General features: G+C 38.4%; 1 long non-coding RNA gene across 1 annotated transcript in view; it reads left to right on the forward strand.

Moving 5' to 3' along the window:
* LOC132496088 (uncharacterized) overlaps window positions 1-18,757 on the forward strand; it is a 356,225-nt gene that overhangs the window by 183,417 nt on the left and 154,051 nt on the right. The window contains exon 2 of the long non-coding RNA XR_009533371.1: window positions 6,139-6,249. This is a non-coding gene — a long non-coding RNA (uncharacterized LOC132496088). The remainder of the gene's footprint in view (window positions 1-6,138; window positions 6,250-18,757) is intronic.

The raw sequence follows: 18,757 nt of genomic DNA on the forward strand, positions 1-18,757 counted from the left end.
CTTCGTTGTGGTGCACGGGCTTCTCATTGCGGTGGTTTCTCTTGTTGTGGAGCACAGGCTCTAGACGTGCAGGCTTCAGTAGTTGTGGCACGTGGGCTCAGTAGTTGTGGCTCACAGGCTTAGTTGCTCTGTGGCATGTGGGATCTTCCCAGACCAGGGATTGTACCCGTGTCCCCTGCATTGGCAGGTGGATTCTTAACCACTGTACCACCAGGGAAGTCCCTCTTTTGCTCATTTATATGTTTTGTGTTTTTCCTTATTGGTTTCTAGAGATCCTTTATATATTTTAATACTAATCCTTTGTCAGTTTTACGTGTTGTTGTTAACATTTTTTCCAGGTTTTAGCTTGACTTTTTCTTTTATTAAGGCTTCTTTTATGAATAGAAGATCTAATATTAATATAATCAAGTTTATCAGGTTTTTTTCTTTTACAACTTGGGAACTTTCTGTCTTGTTGAAGCTGTCCTTCCATACCTCAAGGGCAGAAAGTTATTAACTTTTATTATCTTCTAGTTTCAAAGTTTTGCTTTCAACATTAATGTTATATGACTTTTATGTTTGGGATGAGGTAACAATCTCTTTTAAATTTTTTATATGAATAACCATTTTGTTTTACCTTCTTTTGTTGCCTAGTTTTTTCTTTCTCCACTGATTGGTCATGTTACCTCTACTGCCCATCAAAATTCAATATACAGTGTGGGCTTATTTTTGGTTTCTATTCTTTTCCATTGGTCAGTTTTTCTTTCCTTATGCTAATGCCATATTGCCTTTTTAGTATAGCATTATAATGAGTCTATATATATGGTGGGGCAAATCTCCTTCCTTTTCTTCTGAAGTATTATTCTTGGCTCTTTGATCTTCCAGAGAAATTTTACGACCAATTTTTCTAATTCTGTGAAAAGCCCCATTGGAATTTTGATTGGAGATGCATTAAATTTATAAATCAATTTGGGGAAAACTGACATTTTTATGATATAAAAACTTGACATTTTTATGATATAGAAAGTGACATTTATATGATACCTCTGCAAACATGAGATAGATTTCCATTTATTTAGGTCTACTTCAGTGTTTTCACTAAAGTTTTATAACCCATCATTTGTAATGTATTTTAAAGCTTTTGATGCTATTTTAAATACTGCCTTAGAAACATTTTCTAATTCTTTTCTATGATCCTGGATAGGTGATACATCCTTCTCAGGGTCTCACATACAGAGGTTGCACATATCCTTCTATCCCTCATACGTGATGATAATTTTGATCACTTGATTTATCTGCAGTATAATTACACTCCACCCAGCCCTTGCAACCAATAAACAGTCTGTGAGGAGACATTAAGACCATGCAAATATCCTACTCCTCATTAAGTGTTTGATAGTGGAATAAGTCTCAGGTTCAGCTTACTCTGTTCAAGAATTAACATGCAGCTATATCATGGGGCTTGTGGTTACGCTGGGTGACTTTGCCCTTTCCTAGTCTGCTGGTCCAATCTGGCTCTGGTCATGCTGGTGCCTATTTACTGACACACCCAGCAGCTCAGGTACCAACTCCGCACCTCTGCCAGCTGCCCCCAGGTATTTCCATCCATGGCCCTCGGCAGTTTTGCTTAGACCTCTAGGCTCCTAACTGTCCCCTTCCCATTGTCTAAGGCTAAAGTCTGGTAGTCTGTCTGTTTGTTTATGTGTTGGTGGGGTAGGGGACCTTGAAAGCTTTTCTACTTCCTGTAAGACCAGTGTGCCATATGCCTGAGGTAGGTGGTAACAGAACAAGAAGGTCTTTCAGAGCTTCTAGTTACTATTGACCTTGGAAGCCAATGACCTCTGGTACTCTTAGAGTATAATTTGTCATTTCATGAAAATATTTTTCTCGATGTTAAATTAACTCATTCCTACCTGATACCATATTTGAATCACTCAGCATTAAAAAAAAATGAAAGCAAATTTAGGCATTTACTTCTCCAGTTGACAGATCTAATAAGTTAGGGAAACAAAGATATTTCTGACATGATAGAATGCTTTAAAGTTGTGGTTAGCAAGCACTTTCCTTGAAACCTATGAAAGGCAGGAAACTGGGTTGGTTGTTAGATGATCTCTAGATCTAACCCAGGATGATAATATCTAGATTCTTTAAAAAGTTTTGAAACACACAGGTATCGTAAGTTGAAAGAGGCTGTAAAGTGAATTGTTACTTCTTTTACAGTTTTTCTTGCCTTTAGGAAAATTACTTTTCTCATGAGCTTGATGAATGAAAGAAAAACAGTTTCAGAGGATTTTAAATTGTTGAACACATTAAGATAAATGCTAGAAAACTTTCCCCCTCTCTTTTATTAAGGAGACAGCCATATTACAGTTTCTTTCACTTATTTTGCAAAAGCACTGTCTGATTGGAAAGATTTCAGGTTGGAAATCTATAGTAGTGAACAGAAAACACCGTTGGGATGATTTGAATTGCTAGAGCCTGGCATTCTATAATATTTAGAAACACATCACACAAGTGAATGTCACTATAGCTACACGTTGTCTTTTGGGGGAAAATCTGAGTCATTATTAAGAGGAATTGATTAGCTCCATAAATTTAATGATGTACTAATTTTTAAAGCACTTTTTGATTCTTGAAACTCTCATTTAACTTCAACAATTAAAAAAAAATCCAACTAAACAGCAATAACTTTTGTACTTAAAAAACTGAACTAGGGGGGGCTTCCCTGGTGGCGCAGTGTTGGGAGTCCGCCTGCCGATGCAGGGGACACGGGTTCATGCCCTGGTCCGGGAGGATCCCATATGCCGCAGAGCGGCTGGGCCCGTGAGCCATGGCTGCTGAGCCTGCGCATCCGGAGCCTGTGCTCCGCAACGGGAGAGGCCACGACAGTGAGAGGCCCGCGTACAGCAAAAAAAAAAAAAAAAAAAAAACTGAACTAGGACAACTGATTCTGTACTTACTTTCTCCCCTCCCCACCATGGAGGCAGAACTACAAGTCCTTTGGCTGTTAATTTTTTTTCTCCAAATCTGGATTTAGTTTAAGGATGTTATCAGAACAGTTTTTTGCATTTTGTTACTTTTTTTATCTTTTGGGAACTGTATTATTTCTGGGAGCTGCTCTAACTAATTACCACAAACTTGTTGTCTAAAAATGATAAAAATGTATTCTTTCACAGTTTTGGAGACCAGAAGTCTGAAATCAAGTTGTTGACAGGGCTGTTCTGTCTCTGAACACTCTAGGGGAGAATCCATTCCTTGCCTCTTCCAGCTTTTGGTGGCTGTTGACATTCCCTGATGCTCCTTGCCTTGTAGCTGCGTCAGTCCAGTCTGAGCCTCCATGATCATGTTGCTTCTCTTTGTCTGGCTTCTCTATGTGTCTGAGTCAAAACCTCAGCCTTTTTCCTGTAAGAATAGATGTGATTGCATTTAGGATCCACTTGGATAATCTGGAATAAACTCCTTCTCTCAAGATCATTAATCACATCTTCTGCTATTTAAGGCAGTATTCACAGGTTCTGGGTATTAGGACGTTGACATATCTTTTTGGGGACCAATTTAGCTGACTGTATTCTGTCCTCTGGTTTGCCACCAAATCATGTTCATCCCATAGGCAAAATGTGTTCACCCCATCCCCAAATCCCCAGAAGTCTCAACCCATTTCAGCATCAACTCCAAGTCCAAAAATTTGACTTAAACATCGTTGCTAAAAAAGTTCCAGATCTAATAATCTACATAATCTAAATAAGGTAGAGGTGAGACTCTGGGTATGATCCACCTTGGAGCAACATTTCTTTCCATATGTAGACCTGTGAAAACTAGAAGACAAGTTATCTGTTTCCGAAATACAATGGTGGGATAGACATAGTATAATAACTATAGATATTCCCATTTCAAAAGTAAGACAATAAAAGGAAGAAAGGGGTCACTGAGGGTTGACTAGAGTGGGCTATATGGTGACCCCCCAAAAGATATGTCCATATTCTAATTCCCAGATTCTGTGAATATTACCTTATATAGTAAAATAACTGATTAATTAAGGAACTTGAAAGAAGGGGCTATCTGTACAGTAGATTGTTCAGTGGGCTCTAAGTGTAATCATGTGTATCCTTATAAGAGACAGGCAGAGGAGTTCTGAGACAGATGCACAGAGAAGACACACAAGGAGGGGGAGCCACTGTGATCCCAGAGGCAGAGAGATTGAAGTGATGCAGGCACAAGGCAAGGAATGCCAAGGACAACAATAGCCAGCAGAAACTGGAAGAGGCAAAGAGCGGGTTCTCCCATAGAGCCTTCAGAGGTAGCACATTCCTGCTGACACCTTGATTCCAGACCTCTGGCATCTGGATCCGTGAAAGAACACATTTTTATTGTTTTAAGCCCCCAAGTTTGTTGTAATTTGTTATAGCAGCCACAGGAGATGAATATAGGAACATTTGAAGTTTCCACAGCTCTGTTTTCTTGCTCAAGATGGAATTACTTTTCCTTTATGTGAAATAAATAATTTTGACTAATAAAATTTTCAGCATTATAGTTTAACTCCAAAACAGGCAACAACAAGGAAAAGAACAATTGAAAATCTAGCCAAGATATCTGCCATGTGTTTTCTGCCAGTGTCAACAAGGGGGAGAGGGTATTTGCTAGTTTGTTGAAAAATTAAACAGTCATCTGCTAGTGAAGCTCCACTAGGTGTCAAATTTTGCTTTCTTTCCTTTTTTTGTGTGTGTGTAGACAAATTACAGGGCAGAAAAATAAGCTTGCATACTGTATCAGGCAGGGTTTGGTGAGGAGAATAGGCACTCTATTTTCTAAAATAGTTATTTTCACAGAAGTAATTTAATAGAAAGATATAAAATATAAGCAGGTAGTAGAGGACTGAAAAGAAAAAAGGGAACGTTGAGGCAATGCAGAGATAGTAACTGAAGGAAGCAACTCTCGCCACTGGAGCTCAGGGAGCAAGGAGCAGAGGTTGAGGCTATTGGAACAGAGAAGCTCAGATGAAGGACCCTGTGGATCTGGTCCTGGTGCCTCTGAGGTGGCACAAGGTGGTTGGTTCCTGGAGTGTGGAAAAATTGGGAACTGGAATCAGCTCTTACTGAAGCTAACTGCTGCTGTTGGAATGACGCATTCATGCTGGATGACCTCAACAGAACAGTGAGCAAACATAGGGAAGCAAGTCTCTCTCTCCTCCAGCCTCTAGTCTCTCTCTAGTACCCATTACTCGCAGCATCCAGAGACCCAGCTGGCAGACGTGAAAGATGGTTTGCAGAGCCCTAGCCCCAGCACCACAAAGCTGAGTGTAGAGGGGTAGGTTTGGAGCTGAGAGTCACCATCTGAGATCTGGCTGCATTATATATAGATGAGAACTAATGAGGTGCTCTAAGTTATTTTGACTGTGAAACACTGAGTCTTGTTTTATTTCCTAAGTTCTGCAGCATCATTTAATTCATTTGGAGTGAGTGGAAGCCAGGCTGCTTGCTAATGGTTGCTGATTGTTTATTGAGAGGAGAGCAGACAGTCAGTGTAACTGCTCATGTGACTCAGTTGCTGGACCATTGAGGTAGAGAACTAACATTTCCAGAGTGAGATAGCAGCTTTCCTGGGGCCTTCAGGGCCTGTTGGTGGGGGGTAAAGTTGGATGGAGGGATGCCATAAAGTTATAAGAATACGGTGGTGGCTTCATTAAAGGAAGATGCTTTTGCACAGAAGGAACAGCCACTATGCTTAGTCTTGGGAATCATTTAGAACTGCTGCCAAGTGCCCTACTTAGTCATAAAAATGGATACAATTTGAGAAAACTGTGCTCCTGGCAAGCTATTATACTGGAATCAGAGGGTGGTTTGATGTTTTTTAGTTATGTTTCATCTTGAATGGAGACTTCTTTTAGCAAAAAAGGTTTGCTGTTGACATGTCTGAGGATAGATGCTTCCTTGCCCTCCCACACTGCCCCTTCCCTTTGCACAAGAAGTCCAGCATGCTTTAACTTTTCAGCATATAGTCTCAGAACATCGCTTTTGTGTTAGTGGGGTATCTTGACCTGGACGATCTGCCTCTTGCTCCAAGTACATTTAGTTAGGAAGGTGCAGGCTGTAGCACCACTGAAATTGCCTCGCATCTCAGCAAGTGGGTGGAAAACTAATGTACAACCTCTGGCTCTTTTAGGATCTTTCAAGGTGCCTGAGGAGCCTGGCTTCCCAATACCTGCTGGAGTGTTCGAGAAGGTGTGGATCTCTGGCTACATGTTAGCAAGTCTTAGCATCATTTTCCCCGAAGGTACTGTCTATCATTAGGCTCTTTAGGCTCTCCATTAGAATTTGTGTTTTCTGCCATGATTTTATCTTCCTCTTTCCTTTCACATTCACCCCACTGTATCTGAAAATGTTAAATTTATTCAAAATGTAAATCTCCCAGAAATTGTGTACCCATGACCCACATGTGAATGCCCTTCTCACCCTGCTTAGGCTTTGCCATCTTCTCTAGGCCACCATGATTGCCTCTCCTGTTGGTCTAGCACTTCGATGTCCTTCTTGCTCTGTGCCACCTAATTGTTTTCTTATTGAATTTTTAGGAAAGGAAGAGAGTAGCGTGGAAGGGAAAGGAAAGGAAGAATAGGAGGAAGAAGAAAAACTGAATCAGAACATTTTTATTATGTGTACACTGGGGGTGCTTTTTTGTTTTCTTCTTTCAAAGAGTTTAAAATGCTGGGGCTCGAGGTGGGAGAAGGGGAGACAGAGGAGAACTAGGATAGAAAGGAAGAAGTGGAGGAACAGGAGGTAACAAAGGTCTCCATTCTAATGGGCAGAGAAATGATGACAAAGGACTCATTGCCAGGCCTCCATCAATTGGGGACCATCCAATGACATATCAACCTATGGGCAAGTCCCTCTGAACAGAGAGTAGGGGACTCAAGTCTCAAGTGGGTACTCAGTGCTGCCTAATCCTTCCACATCCCCCTTGTATATTTGCTGCCTACCTCTTCCTTTCTTGTTCTGTGCTGATGCAGTTGCCTCTGGTACTTCTACAAGAGAAGCTGAGTGATCAGACTGGAACTTCTTTGTAATCCCATCCCCAACTCTGTCCACTCCCCTGCGTTATTGGCACCTTGTTTTTTGCTTTGCTGTTACCTAGAGTGTCCATGCTCCTACCAAAGTCAAGCCCACCACGCCCTGGTGCCCTGGAGGGTCCCATTTCTTTTCATGTTGTGTAAACGTTGCCTCTGTGGTTCTCCCTCCTTTCCCTTTTGTCCTTGATTCCTTTTACTCTACTGGTTCACACCCATCACCACCCTATACCTTAAACATAACACTAAAACTCCGTCCAAATGCCTCCCAGAGGCATTCTTATATTCCGCTTAAGTCTATGGCATGTTCTGCCCTGGATAATACTGTGTCTTCTGCACTTCTCATCCCTGGTGTCTTGACAACAGTGTGTTTTGACAAGATGCAAGTTGTGTTGCAAATAATTGTTACTCTTAGTTGTTGGTGTGTTAAAATTTGTAACAGATTTATTTATATAATTAATGTCCCTAGTTATGGCACTCATTCACTAGTATTCTGGTATACTTGCTTTAGTGTGAAATAAAGAGGTGAATTGAAAGCTATCGCAGTAAGAGTAGAGTGTATGTCTTGCGTGGGAATAATTGTTACAACTGGAGAAAAGTTTTCATAATCGTTTTGCCAAGCCATTTAATGCTCTCCCCAACTTCTCATTAGATGTAGAAAATTCCTTCTTTTCACCAAGCAGGTAGTTTCAGAATTTTATTTTCTTCTTAAGGCATTTATAGACATTCCAAGAAGACTAATTTGCTTTAAACAAGTAATGTCATGAGGTGTATATTGCAAAAAAGTTTTTTTTGTGTATGTGTGAATATTGTACCTTGATAATTTAAAACAATGTAGTGATTAAGAAAGACTTAGAGCCAAACTGTGAACCCCAAACTGGAAAATAATAGCTGAAACTTAAACTCATTAAACTGCCATTATTTTTTACTCAGCTACAAATCATAGTAATTAAAAAGTAAACAAACTAAGAGACAAAAATAAATCAGAAATTGGCTCTCAGTTTTCTAAGACAACTACAGTAGACTATCAAAATATTCTATACACTGAACCAGGATCTGAGACCCAGGTTGAAACCAGTGTTTTAACAGTAACACAAACTCATGACGTTTGGAGTGCAAGACAAGCACAGGACAAGTTGAAGATCCTGGATGACATTGCTTGTTTGTAAGCTCCTTGAGGGTCAACAATAAGATAGTGCTGGGCATTTATTACATGCTCAAAAATTGCTTAAGTGGGCTTCCCTGGTGGCGCAGTGGTTGAGAGTCCGCCTGCCGATGCAGGGGACACGGGTTCGTGCCCCGGTCCGGGAAGATCCCACATGCCACGGAGCAGCTGGGCCCGTGAGCCATGGCCGCTGAGCCTGCGTGTCCGGAGCCTGTGCTCCGCAACGGGAGAGGCCACAGCAGTGAGAGGCCCGCGTACCGGAAAAAAAAAAAAATTGCCTAAGTGACTCAAAAAAATCCAGTCTGTTATAGTTGGCTGAATTCATGACCACCTCTCAGCTATAAATAGTATGTGGAATTCAGCAGGTAAACATTAGGGTGGCCTTTATGTACCCCTTTTAATTATTATTTCTTCTCATCTTTAACCTCTCTTCCTTCTGAACTCCCCACTATCCCTGAGGTAGAGACTGGGACATGTAATTCTCCTCACTAATGCAGCATTATTATTAATAATAAGATTTACAACTTTTTAAAAAAAATTGAAGTGTAGTTGATTTACAATGTCGTGTTAGTTTCAGGTGTATAGCAAAGTGATTCAGTATATATATACATGTATATTCTTTTTTGAATTCCTTTCCCATTTAGGTTATTACAAAATATTGAGTATAGTTCCCTGTGCTATACAGTAAGTCCTTGTTGGTTATCTATTTCATATTTAGTAGTGTGTATATGTTTAGGATTTACAACTTTAAATTTGAGCTTCAGTTTATGGATGAAGGAAGAATTGAGAGATGGCAGGGTCAGAGTTTCGAGTGGGCCTTCTTATGTTCAGTAGTTAGTATTCAGAGCAAATAATTAGCTTTTTTAGAGAAGCCTCATTGCATTCTGGGTTAAAAGTTCTGCTATAAGGTGCTTCTAAGCTCTACTGCTGTGCTGAGAATGATTTTTCTTAAAGAGAAGACTGGAGTTAAATGTTGATAAAGTGGAATTTGGTTCTCCCTTCTTGTTTTTAATTATTCTTGAGGTCACTAAGTTACAGAGGAGTCTGGCCTTCTACTGGCAAGATTTTTTGTAACAATAGTGTGTAAATTTTATTCACCACAATTAATTTTCAGTTTCACTTAGAGTGGATGGTATCTGCTAATGCACATGCCAACAGTCTCTGTAAAGGGAGATACTTCCTTAGAGTGCTCAAGCTCTAAGCAACAACAAAGTATAAAAAGAAAAGCAAAATCACTCCACTGGTCAACTCACTTGATTTGTTCTTCAGCAAAGAAACTACTTGTACTGTGAAGGCTAAATCAGTAGGTCTTCAGTTAGCATGATGTATCCTACTGAAATAAGAAATGTTCCTGCGCTACACTGACTCCCGGTCAAGGCATGAAGCACGCTGATGAAGAGTGTTACTTTGTGAACATAGACCAGTGAGTTTTGGAGTGGTTTGTATCAGCTTGTGAGCATTATTTGTTAATAACAGTGAGACTGATGATTTGAACCTGGTTTCAGTGAGATCCAGGGAGAGCTCTACTGTTAAGGCTGATTACATACTAGGTTTATGCCTACATGACCAGCAAAATTAAACAAACAAACAAATAACCATACAAACCCAAAACACCCAGATAAGACTCTCATGTTAGGCTTTTTGGTTCCAAAGTGTTCTTTGCAGATATTGATGGTTCCTGATCCAAGAGAGAAGGTGCATCCTTAGAGAGGGAGGGCAAAGGAATGCACATCTAGCCTCCCTGGATTCCTTGCTGCAAGGCAGCTTTTGCTGAGATGCATATCCTTACTTAATTTTGTTTCTATATTGCACTTAAAAAAATTCCTGGCATTGTACATTTATTCAAAGAATATCAGAATTTTCTAGACATGTAGACTGGTTCTACTTGATTTTTTTAAACTTTTGACTCCCAATTTTTAAAAAATGAAGACATTTTTAAGAGCAGTTTCAGATTCACAGAAAAATCAAAGGAACAGTTATGTCCCATATATACCAGCCCCACACATGCATAGCCTCACCATTATCAACGTTGCCCACCAGAGTGGTACATTTGTTACAGTTGATGAACCCACATTGACACACCATGATCACCAAAAATATGTGGTTTACCTTAGGGTTCATTCTTGGTGTTGTACACTCTATGGGTTTGACAAATGTATAATGACATGTATCTACCATTATAGTATCATACAGAGTATTTTCACTGCCCTAAAAGTCCTCTGTGCTATGCCTATTCACCCTTCTTTCCCTCTCAACCCCTGGCAACCTCTGATCTTTTTACTGTCTCCATAGTTTTGCTTTTTCTAGAACGTCATGTAATTGGAATCATACAGTATGTAGCCTTTTCAGATTGGCTCCTTTCACTTGGTAATATATATTTAAGTTTCCTCCATGTCTTTTCATGGCTTGATAGTTCATTTCTTTTTAATGCTGGATAATAGCCCATTGTCTAAATGTACTGTGGTTTATCCATTCAGCTACTGGAAGACATCTTGGTTGCTTCCAAGTTTTGGCAATTATGAACAAAGCTGCTGTAAATATCCATGTGCAGGTTTCTGTGTGCACATAAGTTTTTAACTCTTTTAGGTAAATACTGAGGAGCACAAGAGTATGGTAAGAGTCTTGTAAGAAAGTCTTGTAAGAAACCACCAAACTGTCTTCCCAAGAGGCTGTACCATTTTGCATTCCCACCAGCAATAAATGAGAGTTTCTGTTGCTCCACATCCTCACCAGCCTTTGGTGGTGTCAGTGTTCTGGATTTTGGCCATTCTAATAGGTGTGTACTGGTATCTCATTGTTTTAAGTTGCATTTCCCTGATGACATATGATGTGGAGCCTCTATTTTACCCTTTTCTTGCAAAAAACCCACAAAATTTTAAGCATTGTTATTCTGGGTCTTGTGTGTCTTCTTTAGTAATTAAATCCTGCTTAATGGCCACTGTGAGAGCAGTACTATTGGCAGTTTCTTTTGTAGCCTTGCAGAACATATTATTTAAAAATTTTTACAAATCAGAATTATACCACTGATAATATTTAACAATTTGCTTTTAAAAAATCATGTGAATATGTAGATTATTTTTAGTTTTAAACTAAACTAAAAGAAACAACAACAACAAAAAAGCAAATATCCTTGGTGTAAATTTTTAAAATTTTACAACTTTATGTTAAGAAACATTCTTTTCCAAGAGTTTCAAAATTTTCAACAAGGAAAAGTTAAATATTGTGTGTGGTAATTTCCTGGGTACTTCTAATGAAAAAATGCTTTTAATTAGCAATGTCTGTAGAATATGTGACAACCCAAATGACAGTAATATTTAGGGCCCTTTGAATCTGCTATATATTATTCAGTGTTTTTCTTCTGTTTCTTTTCCCATTTTCTTTCATGTTCAGAATTCTTGCAGAATGTTCCTTTAAAAGTATATATTCTCCTGAAATCCATTCTCCAAAATTATATTTGACTTCACCTATCACTCATGGCTTTGCTTAGGTGAGGCTCTGAGCAGTTGCCCATTTGTTCTGTTTTTAATGGACTGTATATATGGTTGTGTGTTGGCTGCATTTCATGACTCCCCATGAGACTAAATACCTTTAAATATTTTTTTTTTGCTTTGTCAAGTGCCAGGGGTATTAGTCTGTTGGCAGTGGGGCCTGACAGAAGGGTAGGACCATCCTAGCCCTGAAGGAATGTGCAGTATTTGAATGGTATGATGGACAAGTGGTAGATCAGGAATCACCTAAAGGGCACAAGTAGAAAATCGTCATTTAGCCTGCATTACTATGGTGTGTGGTGGTGTAATAGAAGCTCATGGTTAGGGTCTTTTCACTATTCTTATGCACAATAAAATATCAAATCTTCTTGCTAATATTTTCAGAAATCTCTTGCACACTGTTGTTACTTTGGACCTAACAAACAAGGGATATATTGGTGAATTGCTTTTCAAAATCTATTTTGTAGAAAGTGAGGAGCACGAGGTATGTGTGTGCATGTGTGTGTGTTCACCCCTTATATTGTGTAATCTGGTTCATACATGTACTATTGTCTATGAAAGTAGGCCCTCTCAATCTTCCCATCACATTTTCTCATATTTAAAATTTTCCATGGGATTAGCTTTTGAGTTTTAACTGTTAGAATGCATTCATGGTTTGGTTGGCTTCCTTTAGGACTTCTGTCCTGTGGATCAGTGGAATTCTCTCTTATGTGTATAATAATATTTCTTACCTTTAACAATCCTTTTAAAATATCTCTCTGATATGTCATCTGAGCTATTTAACAGTGCCTATTGTACTGTCATATGCATGAACATAGATTTATGAAAAGGGTCAGTCTGACAGAAGCATGAAGTCTAGATCCCCTAAAGAGTGTCACAATACCATTAGAAACAGAAAGGGCAGTGAGGGTGTTAGGGCAACTTTGGGAGTCACATGGCATTCATCAACATAGTATAGTGAGGAACATCAAAGACTGATGGAGGCAATGATGATTTTATTCCTTTGAGCCCTTGTTCACTACAACTGCACTGAACTTCCACTTGAACATCAACCATCACAGTTACTTACTGTGTTCAGGAGACGGTTTGTGAAACACAAGTGAGGGAGAAGTTCTGTTCCCTCCTTCAGCTCCTGTCAGTCCAAATTCTTCAGGGAAGATGACACTGATAGGGAATAGAAGAAAGAGTTGAAAACAGAGAGGAAATGGAGACCATACATACTTAGGCAACTAGAAAATCCCCACACCATTCAGTAAAATCATGCTTTTCCTTTAGGTCAAGAGAACCTAGTTGGTAAATTTAAGCAATTTTTTTTTGCATAATCATTAACATCTAACTTTGAGTTAGCAGAAAATTTTCAAAAAGTTTTAAATAAGAATATCTAAAACCAAGAGAACTTGTAAAACGAAGGATATGAAAAGCATATACAAAATATATCAGCTTTATGTTCATCCATCTGTATTATAACAGATTGCATAAAGAAAGACAAATAGGAAATTTGTAATTTGGAAATTTATTAGGTCAGGAACAAGACAAGGATACCCACTCTTCCTACTTCTATTTAACATAATATTGGAAGCCCTACCTGCAGCAATCAGACAAGATGGGAGGATTTGTTTACTGGACTTTAAGACATTATTAAGCAACAGTAATTAAGACAATGTGGCACTGCCTCAAGGAAAGACAAATAGATAAATGAAATAGATCAATTGAATAGATAGTCCAAAGATAGACCCACACATATGTGGATACCTGTGTTACAACAAAGGTTGTATCTTTGTTGTAAAGGTGAGTAAAGAACAATCTTTTAAATTAATGATGTCTATACAATTGTATACACAAATGGAAAAATTGATATTAGACCCTTGTGTTAAACATAAAGCAAACAAATAAAAAAAGAAAATTTAAGTAAATTGTATATCTCATGTGAAAAGCAACACTATAGCTCCTAGATAGTAACATAAGAGAATATCATCATGACCTCGAAGTAGGGAAGGGCTTCTTTAAAAACACACAAAAAGCATTAGCAATAAAGGAAAAGGCTGATAAATTGGACTACATTGAAATTTAAAGCTTCTGTCCATCGAAAGATACCATTATCAGAGTAAAAAAGCAGGCATAAGCAGAAAATATTTGCAGCATGTAAATCCAATAGAGGACCCATATCCAGAATATGTATAAAGAACCCTTAAAAGTCAGTTTTTCAAGACAGTCAACCAAATGAAAGTGGTAAAGAGATTTGAACAAACACTTCACAAGAATTGACCCATTAACTTATTAGTCACCAGGGAGATCCAAGTTAAAAGCACAATGATATGCAACTATACACTCATCAGAATGGGCAAAATTAAAAGATTGCAAGGATATAAAAAATATGCATTCTCATATATTGCTGATGGGAATATAAATTGGTACAACTTCTTGGAAAAGAGTTTGTCATCATATATAAAAAGCGAAAGATATGATAGACTATAAATAAGAAAATCCAGTCCTAAATAAATAACCAGTGTTGTGCTGATAAATATTTAAATTTGAATTTTGTTTTTATCGAATCAGTCTTTATTTATTTATTTATTATTTATTTATATTTTTAATTAAAAAAATTTTAAATAGAACTTTATTGGAGTGTAATTGCTTCACAATACTGTCTTAGTTTCTGTTGCAAAACAAAGTGAATCAGCCATATGCATACACATGTCCGCATAACCCTTCCCACTTGAGCCTCCCTCCCATCCTCCCTATTCCACCCCTCTAGGTCATCGCAAAGCCCCGAGCTGATCTCCCTGTGCTATGGTGCTGCTTCCCACCAACCAACTATTTTACATTCAGTAGTGTATATGTGTCGATGCTACTCTCACTTGGCCCCAAATTCGCCCTCCCAGCCCATGTCCTCGAGTCCATTTTCTTCCTTTTATTTTTTTTTTACATATATAATTTTAACATCGTTATTGGAGTATAATTGCTTTACAATAGTGTGTTAGTTTCTGCTTTATAACAAAGTGAATCAGCTATACGTATATATATATCCCCATATCTCCTCCCTCTTGCGTCTCCTGCCCACCCTCCCTATCCCACCCCTCTAGGTGGTCACAAAGCACCGAGCTGATCTCCCTGTGCTATGCAGCTGCTTCCCACTAGCTATCTGTTTTACATTTGGTAGTGTGTATAAATCCATGCCACTCTCTCACTTCATCCCAGCTTACCCTTCCCCCTCCCCATGTCCTCAAGTCCATTGTCTACGTCTGCGTCTTTATTCCTGTCCTGCCCCTAGGTTCTTCAGAACCATTTTTTCTTTTTTTTTTCTTTTGGTTCCATATATATGTTAACATACAGTATTTGTTTTTCTCTTTTTGACTTCCTTCACTCTGTATGACAGACTCTGGGTCCATTCACTTCACTACAAATAACTCAACTCCTTTTCTTTTTATGGCTGAGTAATATTCCATTGTATATATGTGCCACATCTTCTTTATCCATTCATCTGTCAACGGACACTTAGGTTGCTTCCATGTCCTGGCTATTATAAATAGAGCTGCAGTGAACATTGTGTGGTACATGACTCTTTCTGAATTATGGTTTTTTTCACGGTATATGCCCAGTAGTGGGATTGCTGGGTCATATGGTAGTTCTATTTTTCGTTTTTTAAGGAACCTCCATACTGTTCTCCATAGTGGCTGTATCAACTTACATTCCCACCAGCAGTGCAAGAGGGTTCCCCTTTCCCAACACCCTCTCCAGCACTTATTGTTTGTAGATTTTTTGATGATGGCCATTCTGACCTGTATGACATGACACCTCATTGTAGTTTTGACTTGCATTTCTCTAATGATGAGTGATGTTGAGCATCCTTTCATGTGTTTGTTGGCAATCTGTATATCTTCTTTGGAGAAATGTCTATTTAGGTCTTCTGCCCATTTTTGGATTGGGTTGTTTGTTTTTTTGATATTGAGCTGCATGAGCTGTTTATATGTTGGAGATTAATCCTTTGTCAGTTGCTTCATTTGCAAATATTTTCTCCCATTCTGAGGGTTGTCTTTTGGTCGTGTTTATGGTTTCCTTTGCTGTGCAAAAGCTTTTAAGTGTTGTTAGGTCCCATTTGTTTATTTTTGATTTTATCTCCATTTCCCTACGAGGTGGGTCAAAAAGGATCTTTCTGTGATTTATGTCATAGAGTGTTCTGCCTATATTTTCCTCTTAAGAGTTTGATAGTGTCTGGTCTTACATTTAGGTCTTTAATCCATTTTGAGTTTATTTTTGTGTATGGTGTTAGGGAGTGCTCTAATTTCATTCTTTTACATGTAGCTGTCCAGTTTTCCCAGCACCACTTATTGAAGAGGCTGTCTTTTCTCCATTGTATATTCTTGCCTCCTTTATCAAAAATAAGGTGACCATGTGTGCATGGGTTTATCCTTGGGCTTTCTATCCTGTTCCATTGATCTATATTTCCATTTTTGTGCCAGTAGCATACTCTCTTGATTACTCTAGCTTTGTAGTATAGTCTGAAATCAGGGAGTCTGATTCCCCCAGCTCTGTTTTTCTTTCTCAAGATTGCTTTGGCTATTCGAGGTCTTTTGTGTTTCCATACAAATTGTGAAATTTTTTGATCTAGTTCTATGAAAAATACCATTGATAGGTAGTTTGATAGGGATTGCACTGAATCTGTAGATTGCTTTGGGTCATATAGTCATTTTTACAATGTTGATTCTTCCAATCCAAAAACATGGTATATTTCTCCACCTGTTTATGTCATCTTTGATTTCTTTCATCAGTGTTTTATCGTTTTCTGAGTACAAGTCTTTTGCCTCCTTAGGCAGGTTTATTCCTAGGTATTTTATTCTTTTTGTTGCAGTGGGTAAAGGGAGTGTTTCCTTAATTTCTCTTTCTGATTTTTCATTGTTGGTGTATAGGAATGCCAGAGATTTCTGTGCATTAATTTTGTATCCTGCAACCTTACCAAATTTATTGATTTGCTCTAGTAGTTTTCTGGTGACATCTTTAGGATTTTCTATGTGTAGTATCATGTCATCAGCAAACAGTGACAGTTTTACTTCTTGTTTTCCAATTTGTACTCCTTTTCTTTTTCTTCTCTGATTGCTATGGCTAGGACTTGCAAAACTATGTTGAATAAGAGTGGCAAGAGTGGACATCCTTGTCTTGTTCCTGATCTTAGTGGAAATGCTTTCAGTTTTTCACCATTGAGTATGATGCTTGCTGTGGGATTGTCATATATGGCCTTTATTATGTTGAGGTAGGTTCCCTCTATTCCCATTTTCTGGAGAGTTTTAAAAATCATAAATGGGTGTTGAATTTTGTCAAAAATTTACTGTATCTATTGCAATGATCATATGGTTTTTATTCCTTAATTTGTTAATGTTGTGTATCACATTAATTGATTTGCATATTTTGAAGAATCCTTGCATCCCTGGGATAAATCCCACTTGATCATGGCGTATGATCCTTTCAGTGTGCTGTTTGATTCTGTTTACTAGTATTTTGTTCAGGATTTTTGCATCTGTGTTCATCAGTGATATTGGTGTATAATTTTCTTTTTTGTGATATCTTTTTCTGGTTTTGGTAACAGGGTGATGGTGGCTTCATAGAATGAATTTGGGAGTGTTTCTCCCTCTGCAGTTTTTTGGAAGAGTTTGAGAAGGATAGATGTTAGCTCTTCTCTTAATGTTTGATAGAATTTGCCTGTAAAGCCATCTGGTCCTGGATTTTTGTTTGTTGGAAGATTTTAAATTACAGTTTCAATTTCATTACTTGTGATAGGTTTGTTTTTATTTTCTAATTCTTCCTGGTTCAGTCTTGGAAATTTGTACCTTTCCAAGAATATTTCCTTTTCTTTGTGGTTGTCCATTTTATTGGCATATAGTTGTTTGTAGTAGTCTCTTATAAACCTTTGTATTTCTGCCGTGTCAGTTGTGATTTCTCCTTTTTCATTTCGAATTTTATTGATTTGCATCCTCTCCCTTTCTTTCTTTCTTTCTTTCTTTATTTTTTTAATTAGTTTCTGCTTTATAACAAAGTGAATCAGTCATACATATACATCTGTTCCCACATCCCTTCCCTCATGCATCTCCCTCCCTCCCACCCTCCCCATCCCACCCCTCCATGCGGTCACAAAGCACCGAGCTGATCTCCCTGTGCTCTGCGGCTGCTTCCCACTATCTATCTACCTTACGTTTGGTAGTGTATATATGTCCATGCCTCTCTTTCGCTTTGTCACAGCTTACCCTTCCCCCTCCCCATATCCTCAAGTCCATTCTCAAGTAGGTCTGTGTCTTTATTCCCGTTTTACCCCTAGGTTCTTCATGACATTTTTTTTTAATTCCGTATATATGTGTTAGCAAACGGTATTTGTCTTTCTCTTTCTGACTTACTTCACTCGGTATGATAGACTCTAGGTCTATCCACCTCATTACAAATAGCTCAGTTTCGTTTCTTTTTATGGCTGAGTAATATTCCATTGTATATATGTGCCACATCTTCTTTATCCATTCATCCGATGATGGACACTTAGGTTGTTTCCAGCTCCGGGCTATTGTGAATAGAGCTGCAATGAACATTTTGGTACATGTCTCTTTTTGAATTATGGTTTTCTCAGGGTATATGCCTAGTAGTGGGATTGCTGGGTCATATGGTAGTTCTATTTGTAGTTTTTTAAGGAACCTCCATACCGTTCTCCATAGTGGCTGTACCAATTCACATTCCCACCAGCAGTGCAAGAGTGTTCCCTTTTCTCCACACCCTCTCCAGCATTTATTGTTTCTAGATTTCTTGATGATGGCCATTCTGACTGGTGTGAGATGATATCTCATTGTAGTTTTGATTTGCATTTCTCTAATGATTAAAGATGTTGAGCATTCTTTCATGTGTTTGTTGGCAGTCTGTATATCTTCTTTGGAGAAATGCCTATTTAAGTCTTCTGCCCATTTTTGGATTGGGTTGTTTGTTTTTTTGCTATTGAGCTGCATGAGCTGTTTATAAATTTTGGAGATTAATCCTTTGTCAGTTGCTTCATTTGCAAATATTTTCTCCCATTCTGAGGGTTGTCTTTTGGTCTTG

This window comes from Mesoplodon densirostris, chromosome 9, assembly GCF_025265405.1.
Source record: "Mesoplodon densirostris isolate mMesDen1 chromosome 9, mMesDen1 primary haplotype, whole genome shotgun sequence".
NCBI lineage: Eukaryota > Metazoa > Chordata > Mammalia > Artiodactyla > Ziphiidae > Mesoplodon > Mesoplodon densirostris.